At 42.0% G+C, this 21922-nt stretch overlaps 1 protein-coding gene and 1 long non-coding RNA gene across 10 annotated transcripts in view; one reads left to right on the forward strand and one right to left on the reverse strand.

Annotated features, from left to right (window-relative positions):
- Positions 1 to 21922, reverse strand: part of RASSF8 (Ras association domain family member 8) — a 130545-nt gene that overhangs the window by 42590 nt on the left and 66033 nt on the right. For 2 of the 9 annotated variants that reach the window (XM_075004482.1, XM_075004456.1), the window contains one exon: positions 19348 to 19535. The exons of the other annotated variants lie outside the window; for them this stretch is intronic. The gene's annotated coding sequence lies outside the window, so the exon portion shown is untranslated. The remainder of the gene's footprint in view (positions 1 to 19347; positions 19536 to 21922) is intronic. 9 annotated transcript variants of the gene reach the window in all.
- LOC142018581 (uncharacterized) overlaps positions 1 to 21922 on the forward strand; it is a 69022-nt gene that overhangs the window by 1413 nt on the left and 45687 nt on the right. The window contains exon 2 of the long non-coding RNA XR_012646860.1: positions 19973 to 20012. This is a non-coding gene — a long non-coding RNA (uncharacterized LOC142018581). The remainder of the gene's footprint in view (positions 1 to 19972; positions 20013 to 21922) is intronic.

Raw genomic sequence — 21922 nt, forward strand, 5'->3', positions numbered from 1 at the left:
CATCAGACACAAGCCGCTCATCTTCACTTTAAGGCCTTCCATTGCCTATACTCATCCTTCTTATCTCATCTATGCTCTCTAGATATTGACCCCCGCATCCCTGCTCTGCCATCAATGCCAACTTCCATCTCCCATGTCTTAATTTAAACGAGCATCACTGTATTCTCCTGTGCAGCCTCTTACTCCTGGAAGGACCTGCACAAACATCAGCTAAGCCACTCTGCCTTCAATCACATCCCTCCTTAACATGCCCATCTGGTGCAATGCCTACAAAAACCTCAACGCTGGGTAGCTAGGACCACTGCTTTTCATGCTGACCAGTTTTGCCTCATTGTCTGCTTGTGCAACCCCTCTGCAAACTGATTGTAAACTTGGGTCAGGGTCAATCATTTTATCATGTGTCTGCACAGCACCCAACACCCTGGGGCCCCAGTCCAAGACTGGAGACCCAGCTGCTAACAAAATACAAATAATTAGCATAATATCAATTTTCATAGTTCCGTGGGAGCAGCAGGGGAACTGACTGTTTAACCAAGCCTTTAGGGAACGTGCCATCACTACCACCAGAAGCCTCAGTACTCCGCCTCCCAGCATAATGATTTCCCCCCAACCCTGCTCTGATGTAATTATGAAATTCTTGGGATGCCAGGGAGTAGGACAGAAGCACTTTCGAGCTATACAATATGCTGATCATGGTAAACGAAGAGCATTTCATACACAACACACTGAGCCACTGAGGCCAAGACAGCTGGGGATCTTGGCACAGCCTGAGGGCTACAATCCTTCTGTGCACTCTGAAGCAGTGTCATCTGCGAGACCCTAAGCACCTTTGCCTTTTAAACTGTGAGATCAGTGGGCCCAACAGAGGCGTTCTTAGGTCCCTCTTCACAGAGGAAGAGGCGGCTACTTAGCCACCTCCTCAAGATGACTAGATGCGAAAGGAAGTGGCCGGCTCCCATCTACCCTACACTGATAGTGAGTAGTCTTTGCAACAGGCCCTTCTCTACTAGGAGAGCTCAGCCCTGCTGGGTGTATTAAGTGAAGCATTTGAACCATCTTGGTGAAGGGTCTCAGGGCAATTCTCACTGAATTCAAAACCGTCTGTGTATTCCTAATATTATCTAGTGCTGCAAAAGTCAACAGTGGGAGAGGCTAAATATCATCAGTCATCTACAACCCGTCCTGGACTATGATCCCTCACTCTTACAGACCTTGGGAGGCAGGCTAGTCCTCGCCTACAGACAGCCTGCCAACCTCAAACAAATACTCACCAGCAACTATAGCCACACAACAGTAACTAACACAGGAACCAATCCCTGCAACAAACCTTGGTGCCAACTCTTGCCCACATATCTACACCACTGACATCATCACAGGACCTAACCACATCAACCACAGCATCAGGGGCTCACTGACCTGTGCATCTACTAATGTAATATATGCCACCATGTGCCAGCAATACCCCTCTGCCATATACATAGGCCAAACTGTACAGTCTCTCTGTAAAAGAGTAAATGGACACAAATCTGGTAACAGGAACAGTAACATACATAAACCTGTAGGAGAACACTTCAGTCTCCCTGGATACTCAGTAACAGATTTAAAAGTTGCCATCCTGCAACAAAAAACAGACTCCAAAGAGAAACTGCAGAGCTGCAATTCATTTGCAAATTTGACATCGGCAATCAAGGATTGAACAGAGACTGGGAGTGGCTGGCCAACTACAAAAGCAGTTTCTCCTCTCTTGGTGTTCACACCACAACATCAGCTGCTGGAAGTGGGACACATCCTCCCTGACTGACTGACTGACCTGACCTTGCCAACTCTGGCTTTCCTCTTGATTGGGACTCCCTCCTTTTCAGGACCCTGTATATTTAGAACTGCCTCTTGAATCCCCATTACATGCATCTGACGAAGCAGATCTTCACCCACAAAAACTTATGCTCCAAAAATCTGTTAGTTTATAAGGTGCCATAGGACTTCTCATTTTTTAGAGCCTAAACTATTCATGTCAGCTTAAATGATTGACAGTCTACCTAAAAAATGGAGAGGAGGGAGTGTGAGTGAAAGTGCTCACCACCCAGGGTATCATTTTACATGACTCTGGGCTTCAGGAGACTAAAAATGTGTGAACTACTGAGCAGTTTGGAGGTCCGGTACCATGAAACCTGAACAAAAGTATTAAATTACACAAACATGATTTGTCAGAGAAAGAATTAAGTGGGGAGAGCGACACTTTAGCCACTTTAGCACTATGTACACATGACAGTGTAGCCCACCATAATGGCTTCATAGTGGGAATCTGGGATAACAAGAAAATGAGCACCAATGAAAATGGAAAAGAACAGCTAAATGTTAAAAACTGACTAGTGATTTTGGGTGCCTAAGTTACAGGGCAACTATATCTCCCTGTTCCCGGAGCCCAGGGAAAGCAGCAGGGACACAGCAGCCAGCCACGCTCCCTCCGCTTCCCTGAGGCTTGGGGAAGTGACTTCTGCCAGCATCTACCCGCGCAGCTGCTGGCGGAAAAAGTCTGGGGGAAGACCCAAATATGGGACAATGAGTCCCTTTTAAAAATAAGTTGGGGCACCTATTTAGCATCCCAAATACAGGACCGTCCTGCCTAATATGGGATGGAAGGTCCTGCTACTCAGTTTTTGTGTCTTCAACTTGGTATGTCCTAACGGGGCACTACGTTTCAGAAAATGCCGAGCATGGCCCCTCTGCAAATGGGATTCCTTTCAGGGTTCTCAAGTTGGGAGTGCATAAAGTCACTACTCACTGAGTTCCTGAGATCAAAATCTTTCCAGCACCCCTTACCATTCTGTATTCTATCTTTGCCAGTGGCTTTTATTATGTTTTTCCATTCGAAGAACAGATTAACTCACAATGGAAGTGGGTTTTGCCCACAAAAGCTCATGACCTAATAAATTTGTCAGTCTCAATGATAGCATTGGACTGCTTGTTATTTATGGATTACTTATGTTAGATCCATGGTTCTCAAAGTATTCCCACAGCAGGGCCCCCCTCCTATCCAGCCAACAGCTAAATGAGACCCCCCCTTCATTTCATTTAGCTGTGGGGAAAGGGTAGAGTGGCTACCACTCCCTAGTACCTCTTCGTGACACCCTAGTAAGTGTCATAATCAGACTGAGAAGCCACATAAGAAGAAATAAAGTTGAATCCGCATGAAGGAATGCAGTGTATGTCTCAGTTCCTGATTCATAAAATGGCTACCTGTGACAGTCAACAGCAATGCTCTTGGAGATTTAAAGGCAAAGAGCCAAGAAAACAAAAGAAATTTTAGTTTTAATTTTAAGTAGTCTTCACTTTTTCAGCTAATAAAACACTGTCAAAACACATTGATCTTAACCTCCACAAAGACAGTATAAAATTAGATAATATAGTGGTTTAAAATTTACTCTGGTTTGTGGACAATCAGAATGTCTATGATAGATCATATGTAGCACAAAATTTACTGAACTCTACACGGGGTATACATCAGAAATAGTATTTGGGATTATGGTTATCCAGCAGAACCCAGTATGACAAATTAGTCTTTGAAATTGGATTTTTGATAGTAGTTCTGCCGATTTTACTGACTGTTCCGCCCCTCTGTGTATCTCTATCCGTTCTGGTGGCAGCAGAATTCAATTTCCTGGACCTTTAATGATAACAGAGTGACATGGTTTTGCATAAAGAGAAAATGGTGCACACATGGCATCCAATACATAAAGTTCTTTGAGATGATTACCACCATACAGAAATGGCCATTTTCTGAATAGATGCAGTTGCAAGCGTTTAGTGATATGATCAATCTGAAGCTAGGGAACTGAAAAGTTGGAATTCCAAGGCAGCCTATCATTGGTCACAGGAAGAACAGGTATGCCCTTCCTGCATCTCATACAAAGACTCTGTCAAAACTCTCCGCTCCCTATAACATATAGTTTAGTATGGAACAGCCCTCACAGTTGTTGATAGTTTGTCAAAGAAGTTAAAAAAATTATGCTAGTTCATCCACATTTTGGAAGGCAAGATTAACCTCAGTTCTCAAAGGAGAACTTTTCTCCTGACCTCAGACCCAGAATGAGGATTCAGATAATCTTTAATGTGTTTCTTTTCTATAACAACTGGAATTGAAGTCTAGCTTTCTGGCATACTGGACTGCTTGAGCACCAGGTGTGAAACTCTGACATCATTGCCCAGAAAATCGTTCAGCATTTTAAAAACCTCAGCATGTGTGATGCACTGCACTTGGCAGTACTTTTTTTTTTTTTTGTACACAAACTTCAGGGAAGTATGCACAAAGTAGACTTTGAGCTCTTGTTTTCCCTCTGAGAAAAGCTCTGCTGGAGGATACAGAAGTTGTGTGGGTAGGGAAGTTGCTTTTGATGTGGAGTTTGCATCCTACGTAGGTGGTCAAGCTTGTCCCCTCCCCATCCAATGGAAAAAATTCCATGCATGAAAATAGCTGAGCTTCTACTCCCCTATATGGGAGTAACTTGTAAGAAAAAATAAAAAGAGCCTAATTAGAACTGTTGAGGTTGAAGTCTAATTTGTTCAGCAATTTAGAGTTGTTTGTCTTGGGGAAATTGACATATTAGTTGCCACACAAAACTGAGTTTGTGGGGTTAAATTACAAAACATTTCAGAAAAATTTAAGCTGTGAATGCATTTTATTGGATGTATTGTTTTAACGCTGCATACCCATAAATACCTGCAAATGATAGTGGTAAACCACAACTCAAGTTTGAGAATTTTAATATTTTGAAATATAAATTGCAGCATAAGGCCACATTCAAACAAGTTTCCAATATACAGTCAGTGTTTAGGACTCTTTGCAGAAATATAAAAGCTAAAGAGAACCATATCATTTTATCTGAATTCCAGTGCTGGCTAGGCCTGCGGTCATATTGTTTCCATGTGCAAACACCATGTGGTACATCCTGCACATTGCTGACAACTAGCAATTTAATACCAGTCTTCTGAATCCTAAGAAAACAAAGTCATACTCTACTGTCAGCCACACAGTAACTGCTGCACTCTGCCAAAACATACTGTGGCGAAGTCAGTCTCATTCCTGGACCCGAGGTCCCCTGTTTAGTCCGCTGGCCCCACCATATGAACCCCGTTACCCTTGTTAGGGCAGAGGGCAGTCTGGGGGGTGGGACCCGGTCCCCACCCACCCACCCACCCACTCCGGGTTCCGGCCCAGGGACCCTGGACAGCTGCTACCCATGAAGGCTGACTCCCTTCTCCCTGGCCCCTGCAGCTCCTCTCCCTGGGCCACTTCCCCCAGACACTTCTCCCTGGTACCTCCTTCGCCCAGTGGTAGCCATGGCAGCATATCCCCTCCTTAGTTCGGGTCCTATAGTTGACTAGCTCCTCAGAAAGACTCTGGTGGGGCTCCAGGCCCCTTTGGGTTGGGGCTGTACAGCCCCCTGGGTTGCTGAGGCTCCTCTCTTCTTTCGGGGCCCCCAGTGTTCCTCTCAGTCTCCTTCCTTCTCCTCACTTGTCTCCCAAAAACTCTCCTTCACCACCCTTCCCTTGCCCTGCATTGAGAAGAGCTCTTAATGGTCACCCGAGTAGGATCAGCTGGCCCTAACTGATTTAGGGCAGCATACTCCACAGCTGCTCCCACTTTGATTGCCAGCTCTGTTTCTACTCCTGCCTCCCCTCTCCTGGCCCCATCCTGCCACAATACATTAAAAGATAAATGCTCAAAAGAAACCAGTAGGAAAAACAAAAACAAAACACGATTCTAGTCTAGCCTCTTTTCTAATACATCTCTCCATATGCCATCACCCTTTGAAATCTGATGTTACAGATGCAGAGACATACAAGAGCATAAGTTCTAAACTTTATATCGAAAGCTAAGCTTTCTACCACACACAATCCTATCTCTTTTCTAACCAAAAACTAATTAGATTAATGCAGTCCTTCAGTGAATAATAAGTACCAAAGCCCTTGAATTGCTCAGCCAAACTTCAGCATGGGATACAAATATTACCATAGCTTCCTGTATTTACACGGAAGTTTATAAAATGATTAATATTGTTCAATGCACCTGATAATACTAAAACCTGACAAGCTGTTCTCTAGAATTCCAGTTGGTAACTAAGTTTGCAAGTCAGGTATTTTTAGGAATAGATGATGATACTTTTTCATTTGGAACAAAACTACAGAAACACTTGGGGAACCTGGGTTCATGTTTTTGCTCCATCACCACCCTTCCTGCATGTCACCATGGGCAAGTCAAAATGAATCTCTGTGCCTTAGTTTCCCATCTCTAAAATGGGAACAGTAACACTTTGCTATATTTCAGGGGTTTTGCACTCTGCTTACACTGTAATAGTGACCATATAAATAGGTAGAAAAATTAAAGAAATAAATAAAATGAATAGCACAAGTAATAGTTTTTACACAGTTTAAAAACATGTCAAAGAAAAAAAGGGATTCAGAATTTAAAGAGCATACAAGAACCACAAGCAAGTTTTAGGAATGCTAAAAAGGAACCAGACACATATTAAGTCTTTAAGTTTAAAATCAATAACTGAGCCTCGTTTATTTTGACAAGCTTTTCAATTCTTTTTGCATATGCCAAAAAGCAGCAAACAGGGATTAGCAAACTTTGAAAAGCCCACACAAAACAAGAACATATTAAGAAATTTCAATTTATTCAGTTCAGAACACATCCTAGGGAAGTTTAATGTCACCTTTACCTTTCCATCAAGACACACAGATAAACCCCCCCACATTTTAATAAGAATTTTGCATAGGCAGCAGCTCTTACCTACAGCAATTTTAAGCAGCGATATAAAAAACATACTGAATTCTTCATTAAGAGTTCATTTGCTCATGATAATACTCAACCAGAAGAATCTAATGAAGAGTGACCAAGAGAGTCCACCTACTTTATTAAATTCTGATTTCAGTAGCCAGGGGGCAGATAGAACAATTAAGGCTTCAGTTTTGTGATGCTAACAGATCTCTACTATTGTTAAGATTTATTATTTTTGCTGCCACTTTTCCTGGTGATGTTGCAATCCTGGAGGAAGTGTGACTCTTGGCACAGAAATCCAGTACAAAACAAAATGGTAGTTTTTATCCAGACCCTACAATGTGGTGACTTTTTTTTTTTTTTTTAAAAGGGCATACCAGAGGTCAAGCTGCCCTTCATATGCTTTACTCAACTATGGGATGCAGCCTTGAAACCCAGTCTTAAAACTCAACATAAATCAGATTTTTAGTGTCAAAGCTGTCACTGTCGAAGTCAAATACAAGGGAGGTCTCTTCCTGCAAGGGAATGGTAGAAAGTTGAAGATGCACATGCCTTTTCATCAGACTTTACATGGAGTATCAAGTGCTCTCTGTGAGCCTTCAAACAAATGAAGAAACCTGCCACTAAATGAAAGTACTTTGCACTCTTACCATAGCTGTGTCTACAGGAGCCCCTCCTTTCAGAAGGGGCATGTTAATGAGCGAGTTCAAAAGATGCTAACGAGGGACGGCCAGGAATATGCAGCACCTCATTAGCATAATGATGGCCACGGCGATTTGAAAGTGCCGCTTTCAAATCGCACACCGCCCATGGAGACAGGGGCCTTTCAAAAGGACCCCCAGTCTTCAAAAGCCCCTTCTTCCAAACACCAGATAGGAAGAAGGAACTTTCGAAGACTGGGAGTCCTTTTGAAAGGTCCCCCATCTCCACAGGCAGCACACGACTCGAAAGCAGCACTTTCGAATAGCTGTGGCTGCCATAATGCTCATGAGGGCCTGCATATTCATGGCAGCACCTCATTAGCATCTTTTGAACTTGCTCATTATCGTGCCCCTTCTGAAAGGTGGGGGTGGTCATGTAGATACAGCTCATAAGAAAAAGAGTCACTGTAAAATGTCTACTCAAGTAGCACAGCATGAACAGATCAATATTAAATACAGAGCTTATGAAGACTACAGTGAAGCTTTCTCAACTTAGTTAACACTATGGCATTAGTGTTTGATTACTGGTAAAACATATGGGCTATATCTACACTACATCCCTCTTTCAAAAGATGAGTGCAAATGAAAGAAATAAAAAATGTAAATGCGGTGCTGATTTACAAATTGAGCATCTCATTTGCATAATCTCTTCTGATTGTGTTATCGGAAGATATTTGAAAAAACAAAGCAGCATAGATGGGGTTCTTTTGGGGGGGGGAAAAAAAAAAAAAAAAAAAGAAAACACCAACCCATTTTTGAAAGACCCATTCTTCCTGAAACAAAAATAGGAAGAAGGGTTCTTTTGGAAACTTTTTTTTTCCCTTTTTCTTTTTGAAAGAACCCTGTCTACACTGCCTTTTTTTTTCCCCTGAACATAAATCTCTTCTGAAAACATGACTGGAAGAGATTATGCAAATGAGGCATGAAATCTGTATATCAGCGCTGTATTTGCATTTTTGATTTCCCTCATTTGCATTCATCTTTCAAAACAGCAGATAGGAATAAGGGGATTTCGAAGTTGCCGGGGTCTTTTCGAAAAGGAGCCCCGTCTGGACGAGCCGTGCGGAGGTAAGCCCCATCAATTTCGAAGTGCCGTGGCTGCTGGCATTCTAAAGAGGCGCTGGATACGTATTTCAGCACTTCATTAGTAAACTTTGAAATGGCCATTTCAAAGTTTTTGGCTAGTGTAGACACGGCCTTGGAGCATCCACATTACAAAGGCGTTCTGTCAACAGTAACTCAGCGGAACACAGTACTTCTGTTGGCAGCAATCTGCCATTCCCCCCAGAGGCAGAACACCTTTCTCAACAGAATCTGTTGACAGAAAGCCAGTGTGGACATGCCGGGGGAATGTTTCTGGGACACCAGGCAGTCCTGTCTGCTGTACTCCTCATTGGCCGCTTTGTCATTTTCCCAGGCAGTGTGGGTGCTCTCTGTTGACAAAGCCATCCACTTTCATGTGTGACTGCAATTTGTCAACAAAAGTTTTGTCAGAAGGTATCTTCCAACAGTAACTTCTATTGGTGGATCACTGTAGTGTAGACATAGCCTCAGTGAAATACTTAAAACTGGCCCAGTGCAATACCTGACTACAGATTACTGGAATCTCTTACTGACGAGAGATTACATGCAGTCTCTCCACCATACAATTTATAGACTCAGTATTTAGGCATCCTACAAAATTAAACTCAAACTGCATGATTCCACACAGAACACCTCTTTTCCTTAAAATAATCAAAGGCAACAGGTTATAACTGTTAAACTGTACAGAGGTGTCAGCCAGCCATCACAAAGTGAAAAGACTGATATACTATATGAGATGGAATAGTAATTAGAGGGGAAGACCTAATTCAGTTTTAAACACAAGCTGTCAATTTAGCATAAATCACTGCCAACTTATTTTTCTACCCTGTAACCCCTGAGAAATAAGCATTAAATTCCCCTCATTTAATAGACAAATTAATCTGTCTAGACCAGATGTCATGATTAAACCAACAAGCGTGGGATGAAGTATCTAAAGACTTACAGTGGCCTAATGAAATGATGAAATGAACATAATGAAAGCCAAATAGAGGAACTAAAAGAGTAAACACCACAGACTTCCCAGGGTCTTCTGAGATCTCGGCTGGTAAATTAAGCACCAGAATAATACATTCAAGTTCATGAAAGCAAACCTATGGCTAAACTTTTAGTTTAACTTGCTGGTGTCTTATATGTTCAGGTCAGTTTTAAAAAAAATGGCCTTTAGGAGAGACGGCTTCCTGCTATGTTGGATATAGTGCTGTTTCAAAGATTCCAAAGGCCTTTACACAAAGCAATTATTGGTACAGTCCTACAGGGAATCATCTAAGATGGGCATTTTACACCCACTTAATAGACAGGGACACGAAGGCTACATCTACACAGTGGCATTATTTCAAAATAAGCCATTTCAGAATAACTATTGCGAAATAGCTTATTTAGAAACAGAGCCAAACACAAGAATGCATTTTGAAATAGCACCCAGCTATTTCGAAATAGCATGTCTGGACACATCATATCTGTTTCGAAATAGTGCCATTGGACACCATTATGGCTTATTTTTGAAGTAGTGTTATTTCAAAAAAGCTATATAGCACCATTCCTCCTGCAAAGAAGTTTACGAAATTTTAAATAATACGCCCACCATTTCAAATTTATTTTGCAATAGCATGTGTGTAGTGTAGATGCTCAAATTTATTTTAAAATAACAGCTGTTATCTCAAGATGACTTTGCTCCGTGGCCGTGGCCATAGCTTAAGAAAGCGGTTGAGCAATACGCTTGAAGTCAGAATGAGTTAGGACTTGTTTACAGAGGAAAGATAACGATTCTGGACAAAAATGTCAATTTTAAATGCTATTGATGGGTTGGTATAACCCCATTGTGGGCACTCCAGTTCCATTATATGAATGTCTTTCCCAAGTTCAGCTGGTCACTTTGGTGGTGGTTTAAGCTACACTGGAGAAAAAAAAAAGTGTCACACTTACTGTGGAATAAAACTACTTACACATGGAGTTATGCTGGTATAACTATACTGGTATAATTAAACCTGTATCAATAATGAAACTTTCCTGTGTAGACAAGGGTTTAGTGGCATATCAAGTAGTAAGACAAATGCTGAATTCTCCTTCAACTCTTTGCCAGCCCTGTCAGAGTTTCTTTAAACAAAAATTATATTACAGTATCACTTCGACACACCAAGATTAGACACTGACTATGGTAAGCACTATACAAACCTGTAGTAAGAACAAAAACAAACAAACAATCTCCATATTAGGTGGGACGGTCCTGTATTTGGGACACCAAAAAGGTGTCCCTATTTATTTTTTTTAAAAGGGACTAACTGTCCCGTATGTGGGCCCCCCACCACTGACCTTTTCCACAAGCAGCTGAAAGGGCAAATTTTTACTTATGTTTAAATCACAGCAAATACATCTAATTACAACTAGGGAAAGATTTATGCAGCAAATATTGAAAAAGTAAAGTTTAATATAATCACACATCTTTTTCGGGCCATGTAGGCTACAAGGTGAAAGTGGATGCATAGAACAGGAATTGTTTGGTGATATGGGGTATTTTTTGCAAAAAATTTTCATAGTCGAAAGCTCTGAGTTTGAAAAAGACAACAGACAGTATTTTGATCACTCCAGTGAAGTAAAAGACGCATACAGTAGACTCTGTTTTATCTGGTAGTCAAACAACCGGAATTCTTGATTAATTGGCATTCCATCCTGCCCCACTCATCCCTTTCTTACTCTGGTGGCCTCCAAGTGTGCGTGCAGCCAGCAGCTCCTCCACTATTCTGCCCAGTGCCTGCCCCCCAGAGCAGCTGTGCAGCAGCCAATCCTAGCAGTGGCTTCCTGTCCAGAGCAAATCGCCAACAGTGGCTCCCTGAGCAGCCGTGGCTCCTTGAGCAGCTTCCTGGCTAGCGCCTACCACCAGCAACCACTCCCTGTGCAGTGCTGTTATGTCCAAGCCCCGCAATAACAAGGTAATGGGGCAGCAGTTTTATAGGGACAGCATGCGGCGCTTGGTGGGGGCCAGGCGAGGGAGGAGATGAACTTTGTTATCTGGCACATTTAAATAGCCAGCAGCCTCCTGGACCCAGGTCTGCTGGTTATGAAAGAGTCTACTGTAGTATGAAAGCCTTGTAAGGGCCTGAATTAGAGTTTTTCAACTGATGCAGTTTTGAGGCCTTGTTGGTAACATACTTTTAAAAGAACAACCCCTTGTGCTGTTCATTACAGTGTTGTTAGAGCCTTATGGTCAAAGATAGAACAATCATTAACAAACTTGGTTTTCTTCACTCCCCCTTCTGTAAGAGATTTCTACTTAAAGAACTTAAGTGGCTTCAACTACCATTGATAAACTTGTACATAAATTACTGTGAGATGATTTAGTTGTCCTGTTTGAGGCATTTTGTTTTGGATACTGTTTATTGGAACAGCTTCTGAATTTAGATATACTCATGTAAGTGACAGGCCACAGGCTGCTGCTGAAAATGAAGCCAGGACATTGGAGAGAGAGGAAGCGTTCACGTAATTGAAGGAATGTCACATAGGGAGAGCACACACTTGTAGGCAAGAAGTAGTGACTGGCAAACACCACAAAATTTATCCAGGCAGTAGGCAAAATGATTTTCAGTCTCCCCCAAATCTACTGTATTCTTAGCTTTTTACTTCGAAATTTTTTTATTTGTGCAAGTGGACATACTGAAAAACTGTTCTAAAGATTATTTACTGAAAGCCAAAACCCATATATTTTCCAGTAATAAGCCATACCAAGTTGTCCTGTTATCAATATACTACTGGCACATTTCTCAGGTGGTTGGAGGCCCTTTACCAACATATGCCAAGGGCATGCACAAGCAACACGACAAAGCAGTTTGTCACATTGCTTTGTGCACTATTGGATTTGAAAGTCCATACCCACGTACACTTGCAGGACCCGAGTTGCCAGTCATCACTGAAGTCAAGGGAATCATATGGGCTTAAAGCTAGTGTGAGAAGAATCAGGTCCACAGAGGTTATGTAAATTAAAGAGTAATATGGAATCGCCTGTTTATACCCATTTGTTCTTGTGCCAACATTGTCCTTAGCTTAAATAGTTCTGTCCTCTCCTTGGTGTTTACCACCCCATATTCTTGTAAAGAGCAATCATATCCTGTTCAAAATTCATATTGCCAAGCTAAGCAAGCCAAGGTCAGTCTTTCTGCTTGCTAGGTATGCTGATCAGGAGGGAGAGTAACCCTTCTCTACACCCTTTCTAGTTATGGCTCTCTTTAAGATTCCAATGGTCTAGCTAAGGGGTGGCCAACCAGTTAGGGACTAAGAGCCATGATAGAGTGCAAAGAGCCAAGTATTATATATTTATCTATCTCAATAAAAATACATATAATACATACTTTAATACCCTCCCCCTCCCCCAGAGCCAGGCGCCCCCAGCCTCCCCCAACTCTAACCCAATCCCCCTCCCCTCCTCCAGAACCAGGTATCCCCAGCCTCTCCCCATTCTTACCCCATCCCCCTTCCTGTCCCAAGAGCCAGGCACACCCAATTCCCTGCTCTAAACCAATCCCCCTCCCCTCCCTCCAGAACCTAGGTACCCCCAGCCTCCCCCTACTCTCACCCAATGCCCTCCCACTCTCCCAGAGCAGGCACCCCCATCTCCCCACTCTAACCCAATCCCCCTCCACTCTCCCAGCCCCTGCCTCCACTCTAACTCAATGCCCTCCCTTTCCCCCAGAGCCAGACATCCCCAGTCCCCCCCAGCTCAAACTTGATGCTGGTGACTCATGAGAACCACTGCCACCACATACTTCTCACGCCAAGTGCTGGGGCACTTGAGCAGAGTGGCAGATGGTACTCCTGGCACGAAGTTCGAAGCAGGAGCCACACTTAATTGTTCAAAGAGATGCATGTAGATCGAGAGCCATGTGTTTGCCACCGCTGCTCTAGCAATATTTGCACACCATAAACACTAACAAGATTCTGCAATCAGAATTAACTATTTATTTTGTTGACACATTAGCCAGAATGAAGTACACATCTCTAACAGGAATAAACGTTTGTTATCAATAACTTGGGCAGATAGAACATAAATTCCTTTCCTTCCTTCAAGGTATTTCCATACATGGTTCCCTAATTCATTTAAAGGGAAACCAAAATTTATACATGCATGCAATTTTTTCCAGCTACTTTCCTAACCATACATATGCTTTAAATTGGACTACAGGTTTAGTATAAAACTATAGATCTGGAGTGAGCTTTTTAGCAGACAAGGGTTGCAATCAAACACTACCAGAACAGTCCACTTTACATCTTTCCTTTGCTTCCCCTGAGTGACAGAGCTTGAAAACAACAGTCATTACTGTAACCAAAATTCACTGATTTTCTCTTTTGACACACACTTAGACATAGCCCAACATTGCTTACTGCCAGTTTCCTCTTAGAATTCTATCAGAATTCTCTATTTGCTCCATTGTACTGATCTGGAGTACAAGCCACTAATAAAAACACAACCCAGTCCTTATACAATGTATTTAACATGGTCAGAGATCTAAAAAAATTAAGAACCTGCATCAGTCTTTATGCAGTAGGGTCTATTGCCTTTGTCCTAGCTGCATACACACAACAACAAGGCAGAAGTACAGGATTTCTTGTCAAGCTATGTTTATTTCCACAGATGCTATTGCTCAATTCTTATTGCATAATCTGGAAGATATCATCATAGGGTGGCTAATTAGATTTTCTACTCATTAGCATAAAGGTAACTCCAAAACTGATGCATGTGCCTAATTGCAATAGATCTACTCATGCAAAATTGAGTATGGTTTGTAAGTTACACTTTGAGATATAAACTTTTTCTTATCTCGTGTAGAATTAAAAACAGAAATGAAAGAACACTCCCTTATTACGTTTGGACTCATAACTTCTTTCAACATTCTAAAAAATGCAACCAAATTATTTTATTCTTTAGTACATTCTCATCCCCTCTCTTCCCCTTCCAAAGAAGTGCCAGAAAGAATTACAGTAGCATGTCCTATATTTTGTTTTTAATGGAGAAATAAACCACCACATTAGAAACCAAGACAGATATTTGTTCCAGACCAGGGTAATCTTGCTACAGATTGCAGCTATCAGACCTTACGGCACGAGAAGATGGTGAGTTCTTGTGACAAGACTTCCTTCTGTGAAGTTATATAGAAGCAGACCCCAAAACTGGGCATAACCACACACTGTTGAAAAATAAGTCAACTTTCTGCCACGTAGAGGGGGCTATTTGACAGCTTTTACACATAGGAAAGGACTGTGAAGAGGAATAGAATCAAGTGAGAAAAAATAAGTAGGAAATCCATATTTTTTCCTGTCCGATTAAGGATTACAGTTTTGCATATACTGGGTTGTAAAATTATTTGCAGACTTGTAAGCATGAAAGATATTAGACTTCAAGCTTTCATCATTCCAATTATCATCTTACTTTCCTCTTTCCACTTTACTCATGTAATTTTGATGCTATCTTAAAAGCAGCTAGAGTTTGGAACTAGTGCTTTATGCCCTGAAAGCCTAGGTTTCAAATAACAAAGCATCTGTCTAGTGATCTGAGAAATATGGAAACCCCCCCGCATTGTATTCAGACTGAAACATCTCTAACGGTCCAGTTTTCTCTCCTGCTAGGCTAAAAGGTGACTTAAGGCACATTTCAATGAGTTTAAAAACCAATACAAGTGCAGGTTGGGAGAGAGAGAGAGAGAGAGAGACTGTCAAGTTTGCATACTTGTACAAACATTAGGTCAGGCTATGACTCCTGGCCATACATGGTGTGTGTAATACACATACAGCTTTTGCTTTAAGCATTTTTAATAGGTGCATACAGTGAAGCTGGCATGGCACTTGACGATCTGACTATTGCAATGATTAAGCATTATGTAATTTCCCAGGATCCAACAGTTCTGTGGAATACCTGATGCTAAAGATCAGCTAAATACACTATAAATAAAAGTATTACTTCATAGGAAGAATACCAGTTTCATTCTTTTCACCGCTCCATGACAAAAACGTTTAAATATTAAAGGTTCTATCTGAAAATGTATTAAAAAAAGTTGAGATGTTTATGAAGTACAGTCTGTATACATTCTGATTTGTCCTTCCTCTGTATATAGCACACGTTCTTAGAACAAGCTCAAGCTCTTCTTCGTATGGTCTATTTTCACTGTCCTCTCCCACTCCACATGTTCAAAGATGCAGTTGGTCTCAGGTCTTCCCACCTTTGAATTTCCATTTTGCCACTTGTCAGCAGGAAGATGAGACTGAATGCGAACTCCAAACCCTCATTTATAGATGCTTTACTGATCACATTTAGTATTTTTGCCCCTATTACCCAGCAACACATCCAAAACCTGCTCTTATCTTCATGGGCAACACCCAAGCACACCCCTTCCCCACCCCACACAAGTACATGTTTTACAAACAGTAAGTGACACTGTGCATTACAACTTCGCAACTACAGAGATGAATCAAAAGCCATTGGTCCTTATGCTTTTTTCCTGATGAACTAGATTTGGCAAACAGAGGTAGATGTTAACATTTGACCATCTGCAGAAAGTTTAAGTCTTTTGCAGTCGCTTATTCAACACTTTCCTAATGAAAGGACAAATATGGAACAATTTGCAGGGATTGAGAGAGAGAGAGAGAGAGAGAGAGCACGCAAGCATGCAAGCTATGACCTGTCCTAAAGCTCAGTCTGCAGCTGACAGCAGTAGGGACTGGCTGTTTCCTGCCCTTAAACTGCCTACTGGGGGTGGAAGACAGTTGACTTTTAATCCCTGTCACTCCCCAGGAAACAGGTGCTAGCTAAAGAAAGGGAAAAAACACACCCAAGACAAGTTGGGGGAAAGAAAATCTGAAGAAAAGTTTTGGGGTTAAAGAGAAAACACCTGGTGGTTAAGCACAGGAATTATAGACAGGAAATCTCAATTCTATTGCCAGCTCTACTAGATTTCTTGTGAGAGACTTTCGGCAAGTAACCCTGGCCAAAATTATCATCAGGTGACTCACTACTTTGGAGCTGTGTCTATACTTCCATTCCTCTTTCGAAAGAGGCATGCAAATAAGGGAAATTGAAAATCAAATGAGACACTGATTTACATATCTGGTAGCTCATTTGCTTAATCTTTTTTCAAAAGAGCTTCTTTTGAAAGAAAGAGCATGGTTTAGATGGGGCTCTTTTGAAAGGAAACCCCCATCTTCGTAAGAACCCTTCTTATTTTCTTTCAGGAAGAGTAGGTTTTCAGTAGTTGTTGAAAACAAGTCCCTTTTTAGCAAGTCTCAAGTTGGTCACCCAAAATCGAGGGACTCTTTAAAAAAAAGATACCAGTTGCTTTGAAAGTGTCAAATTTCTCCATACCATCATCTGGACACCAGAAGAAATAGTGGCCAATTTCCCTATTCTGTTCAGGATAAATTAATTAATATTTGTAAGTTGTTTTGAGAGCCTTGAATGGAAGGCACTATGCCACTGCAAATAAATAATTGCAGTGGCACTTACAGAGCAATACTTCAGCAGTTTTGCATTAAAAAGATGAGGAGGAAAGCAAGCACTCAGTCACTGTGACAAGGTCTAAAAGCAAGGAAATGGAGAAAAGAGATGCATTTATCAGGATATCCTGAACTACAGCTATGCTCTCACCAGTCTGAACAAGCACAAGGTCATTAAAAAGGTACAATGCAGACAGTGTAGAAACAAGAGGCACATTGTGCTGTGTTTAACTCTGAAGAGAGGTGAGGGAAGAAGAGAGAGATGACAATCTTGCATTCACCAAAATGCAGTAAAATACAAGAGTTTGGTTCCAGAGGTAGCCCTGCCATAGAAGGAATTCTGATTTTTCCTTTCTATGCAGCTGTAGCCAAACAAAGAGACATGAGGCAGGTACACTCATCCCTCACTATACGAGCACAATTGGTTCCTAACTTTTTGCTCGCAGGCAAGGACTTATAAGAGGGACACTAAAATTCCTACTAAAATACTTGTAAAAGTCTCTGATTGGTTCCAAGTGCTCAGAGTGGCAGCAGATGGCGCTGCTTCTGAAAGGTAAGTGATCCTGGGGTTGGGGAGGGTTAAAGGCTAGTTTGGGGACATGACTGGGAGGAATTGTTAAAACGTGGTGGGTTGGGTCCGTAGGGGATGGATGGGGGGCAGGGGGTTCAGGCTGCTGTAGGCTGGGTCTGTGGAGCCAGTGGGGGGTTTAAGTTTCACTGGTTTGGGCTGCATGGGGGCGGGAAGGGGTTTAAATTTCATCTGTTTGGGGTGTGTGGGTACTGGTGGGGGTTTACGTTTTGCCGGTCCGGGGTGCACGGGAATGGCAAGGGGTTTAAATTTCGGTTGTTCTGGTGCACAGGGCTGGCGTGTGTGTGCGCGCGTGTGTGCGTGTTAAATTTTGGCAGTAGTTCCAGTGTGTGGGGCTGGCAGGGAGGGAGGGGGTTAAGTTTCAGCAGTTCGGGCGTGCGGGGGGAGCAGAGTGGGGTTTAGGTTTTGGCAGTTGGTATCTGCGGGACCAGCGGGGTGAGTCAGGCTGCAGCGGGTTGGAGATGTGGGGAGGGAGCAAGTCTTGTATTAGCAGGTGGAGTTCACTCATTGAGTGAGCTGGGGAGGTAAGTGTGTCCCTTGTTTAAGTGAGTACTCATAAATGAAGTACTTGTTTAATGAGGGATGAGTGTATATAAAGCAATGCTGAAGTGTGTGTTAGAAACACTGGAAAAAGCTACCCTTCTTATTCTTTTCTACACGATGGGGAAGGTATCAAACTTCATTGCGCCTCCTGACAACAAATATTAATACACTACCCTGAGTGGGGACAGCCAAAGCCCAAGGTCTTGGGTTTCAATTCTGGGCAGTGGGGCTCAGGCTTCAGCTCTGGGCACAGGTGCTGGAACTGGAATCTGGTGGGTGCTACTGCACCCCCTAGCTTGAAGTGATTTCCATTATATTTAGGGTGTACAGTTTGGCCCATGGCTCTCATCACCCCCCACGATGAAAACCTGTCTCAACACCCTTGTCCACAGGTCCCAGCAAGTCAATTGCCAGCCCTGGCAACCCCATTAAAGGGGGCTGCAATCCACTCTGAGGTGCTGTCTCATAGTTTGAGAGCTGCTACCCTACGCAGCCAAAACTTCCTGGAACAACAGAAGACACCCTCTTTAGATTAACTTGGAACCCCCCCCGCAACTCTTTAGTCCTCTCTGTGAATGCCAGCAGCAAATTGAAAATGAGAATCAGGGGAACTCAGGAACAGCAGTATGGTGAGACACACCCCAGCATGCGGAGTGTTGAAGTCCTGCTGCACTGCATGATCCAAGTGATTATTTTCAAGGGAGAATAAAACACAAGCCTGTTTACCAAAAAGAGCCTCATCTTTAGTGAGCAAATATGCCAGAAGAGTTGAATGTGCATGAGATGTACAGAGCATATTGAGTCAGTGGGCACTGGGGTCAGTCCAATTCTGAAAGGAATAAGGCCATCCTTTGTTAAACAGGATGCCTCTTGGCAATTGGCCCACTTTGAAAGGTGCTGTCAGAGCTAAACAAGAGATCCAGTAAGCTGTCAGAACTGTGAGCTGAATCATAGTGGAAAGGAAAGGCTGAAGAGGCAAGGGAGTGGCCAGTTAGCCAGTCAAAAACATCTGCGGCCCGCACAAAACAGTTTTCCAAAATGCTAATCAAAAGGGGTCATGGGGGTGGGGGGGAAATCAAGAACACTGCCTAGGCTTACAGAAACAGTGTTTGCTGCAAGAGTAAATAGGAATGAATTGTGCTTAAAAACAGCAACAAATAGAAGTTCCCGATCTCTACCTGTTGATGCAGAAGGATGGAATATTATCGCTCATGCCAATATTGAGCACAAGGAATGTGTCTCTGATCCCATCAATCTAATTCTTCATTCCTTCTCAAGCCTCTAAACAAACGTAATCTATTTCCCGGTGCTGCAATCTTGTCAGTTTTCAGGAGCTCAGTAGAAAACTGGTTAGTTGCTCTACCATCTAAGTAGATGGGAAAAAAAAATGTCAGACTACTGCAGGAAGTGGTATGAATGATTCAACAGTTCTCTTACTCCTGAGTCAATAATGAATCAGTATTCTAGAATGTTAATGAGCCTAGTGTGGCTGAAAATTAGTGCTTTGACAGGAAATTTAAAACTGATGTCATGAACACTGTATTAAAGGTCCCTTGGCTCTTTTTAAATTTAGAGAAAGATGTCAGATTAATAGATTCCAATAAGTTCATCATCAAATATTTGTTCCCCATGTTGATTCTTACAGATTTAAATTAAGTCACCCTAACCTTCTCTTGGTTAAGCTAAATAAGACTGAATTCTTTGAGTCCATCACTATAAGTCAGCTTTTCTAATAAGAGCTTAAGAACAGCCATACCAGTAAGACCAAAGTTCCATCTAACCTAGTATTCTGTTTTCCAACAGTGGTCAGTGCCAGGAGCTTCGGAGAGAATGAACAGAACAGGTAATCATGAAGCGATCCATGTCCTGTCATCCATTCACAGCCCGGACAAACAGAGGCAAGGGATATTATCCCTGCCCATCCTGGCCAACAGACATTTACAGACCTATTCTTTGTGAATTTATCTAGTTCTTTGACCTCTGTTAAAGTCTTGGCCTTCACATCATCCACTGGCAAGGAGATTCATGGTTGACTGTGCATTGTGTGAAGAAATACCTCCTTTTTTTTTTTTTTTGGTTACGAAACCGCTACCTATTAATTTTGTTTGGTGACGCAAGTTCTTGTATTACAGGACAGAGTAAACAAGAGAAAAGTTATTTACTTTCTCTAGACCAGTCACGATTTTATAGACCTCTATAAATATCCCCCCTTAGCTGTCTGTTTTCCAAGCTGAAAAGTCCTAGTCTTATTAGTTTGTAACATATGGCAGCCCTTCTATAACCTAAACAGTTTTGTTGCCCTATTCTGAACATTTTTCAATTCCAAGATAATTTATTTGAGATGAGGTGACCACCTTTACACACAGTATTCAAGATGTGAGCATACCATGGATTTATATAGAGGTAATAAGATATCGGTCTTATTTTCTCTCTCTTTCTCAATGACCCCTAACATGGTTAGCTCTTAGGACTGCTCTTGCACATTGAGTGGATATTTGCACTATCCACAGTGACTCCAAGATCTCTTGAGTGATAACAACTAATTTATTTCCCATCATTTGTGTGTGTCATTCAGGTTAAGTTTTCCAGTATGCTTTACTTTGCATTTATCAATATTGCATTTCATCTCCCATTTTGTTGCCCAGTCACCCAGTTTTGCCAGATCCTCCTTGTAACTCTTTGCAGATTGCTGGGGACTTCACTTTCTTGAGAAATTTTGTATCTGCAAAATTTGCCACCTCACTCATTGCCTCTTTCTCTAGAAAATTTATGAATATGTTGAGTAGAATTGCTCCTAATACAGACCTATAGGGGACACCACTAGTTACCTCTCTCCAGTCTGAAAATTGTCCACTCGTGCCACTTGTTTCCTATCTTTTAGCCAGTTATCAATCCATGGGAGGACCTTTCCTCTTATGCCACGACAGCTCACTTTGCTTAAGAGTAACAGAGAGGGAGCTGTGCTAGTCTATATACTATCAAAACAAAAAAGCCGTCAAGTAGCACTTTAAAGACTAACAAAATAATTTATTAGCAGAGCTTTCATGGGACAGAAAGCTGTCCCACATGGGTCTGTCCCATGAAAGCTCACCTAATAAATTATTTTGTTAGTCTTTAACGTGCTACCTGACTGCTTTTTTGTTTTCCTTAAGAGCTTTTGGAAGCATCTAACCATGCTCCTGGCTCTACTCTGAACCCTCTCCAATTTATCAGAATCCTTTTTTAATTGGGAACACTAGAATGGAATGCAGTATTCCAGAAACAGTTGCATTTGTGCCAAACACAGCCATACAAAGCTCACTACTCTTATTCTGAGACCCCTTTTTATGTATCCAAAGATTGTACTTGCTCTTTTGGCCACAGCAGCAGTAGCAGCTTATCTTCAGCTGATGACTGATCATAAGCCCCAAATCTTTTGCAAAATAAATGCTCCCCAGAGCACAGTACTTCATTATAGAAGCCTGGCTTACTTTCTTTGTCTCTAGAGGTACACATTTACAGTTAGTCATATTAAAAGGCACTTTGATCGTGTCCAGTTTGCTCTGAATCAGTGACCCACTCTCCTCCCTATTTTGTGTCAACTGAACTTCATCAGTGGTGACTACATTTTTATCAAAGACCAAGAAGAAAGAATAAAGTAGCACAGGACCAAGAACTGACCCTGCGGGACCCCACAGGAAACATACCTGTTTTCCCATTTACAATGACATTGAGACCTATCAATTTAGCCAGTTTTTAATCCATTTAATTTGT

The sequence above is a fragment of the Carettochelys insculpta genome, chromosome 1, assembly GCF_033958435.1.
Source record: "Carettochelys insculpta isolate YL-2023 chromosome 1, ASM3395843v1, whole genome shotgun sequence".
Taxonomy (NCBI): domain Eukaryota; kingdom Metazoa; phylum Chordata; order Testudines; family Carettochelyidae; genus Carettochelys; species Carettochelys insculpta.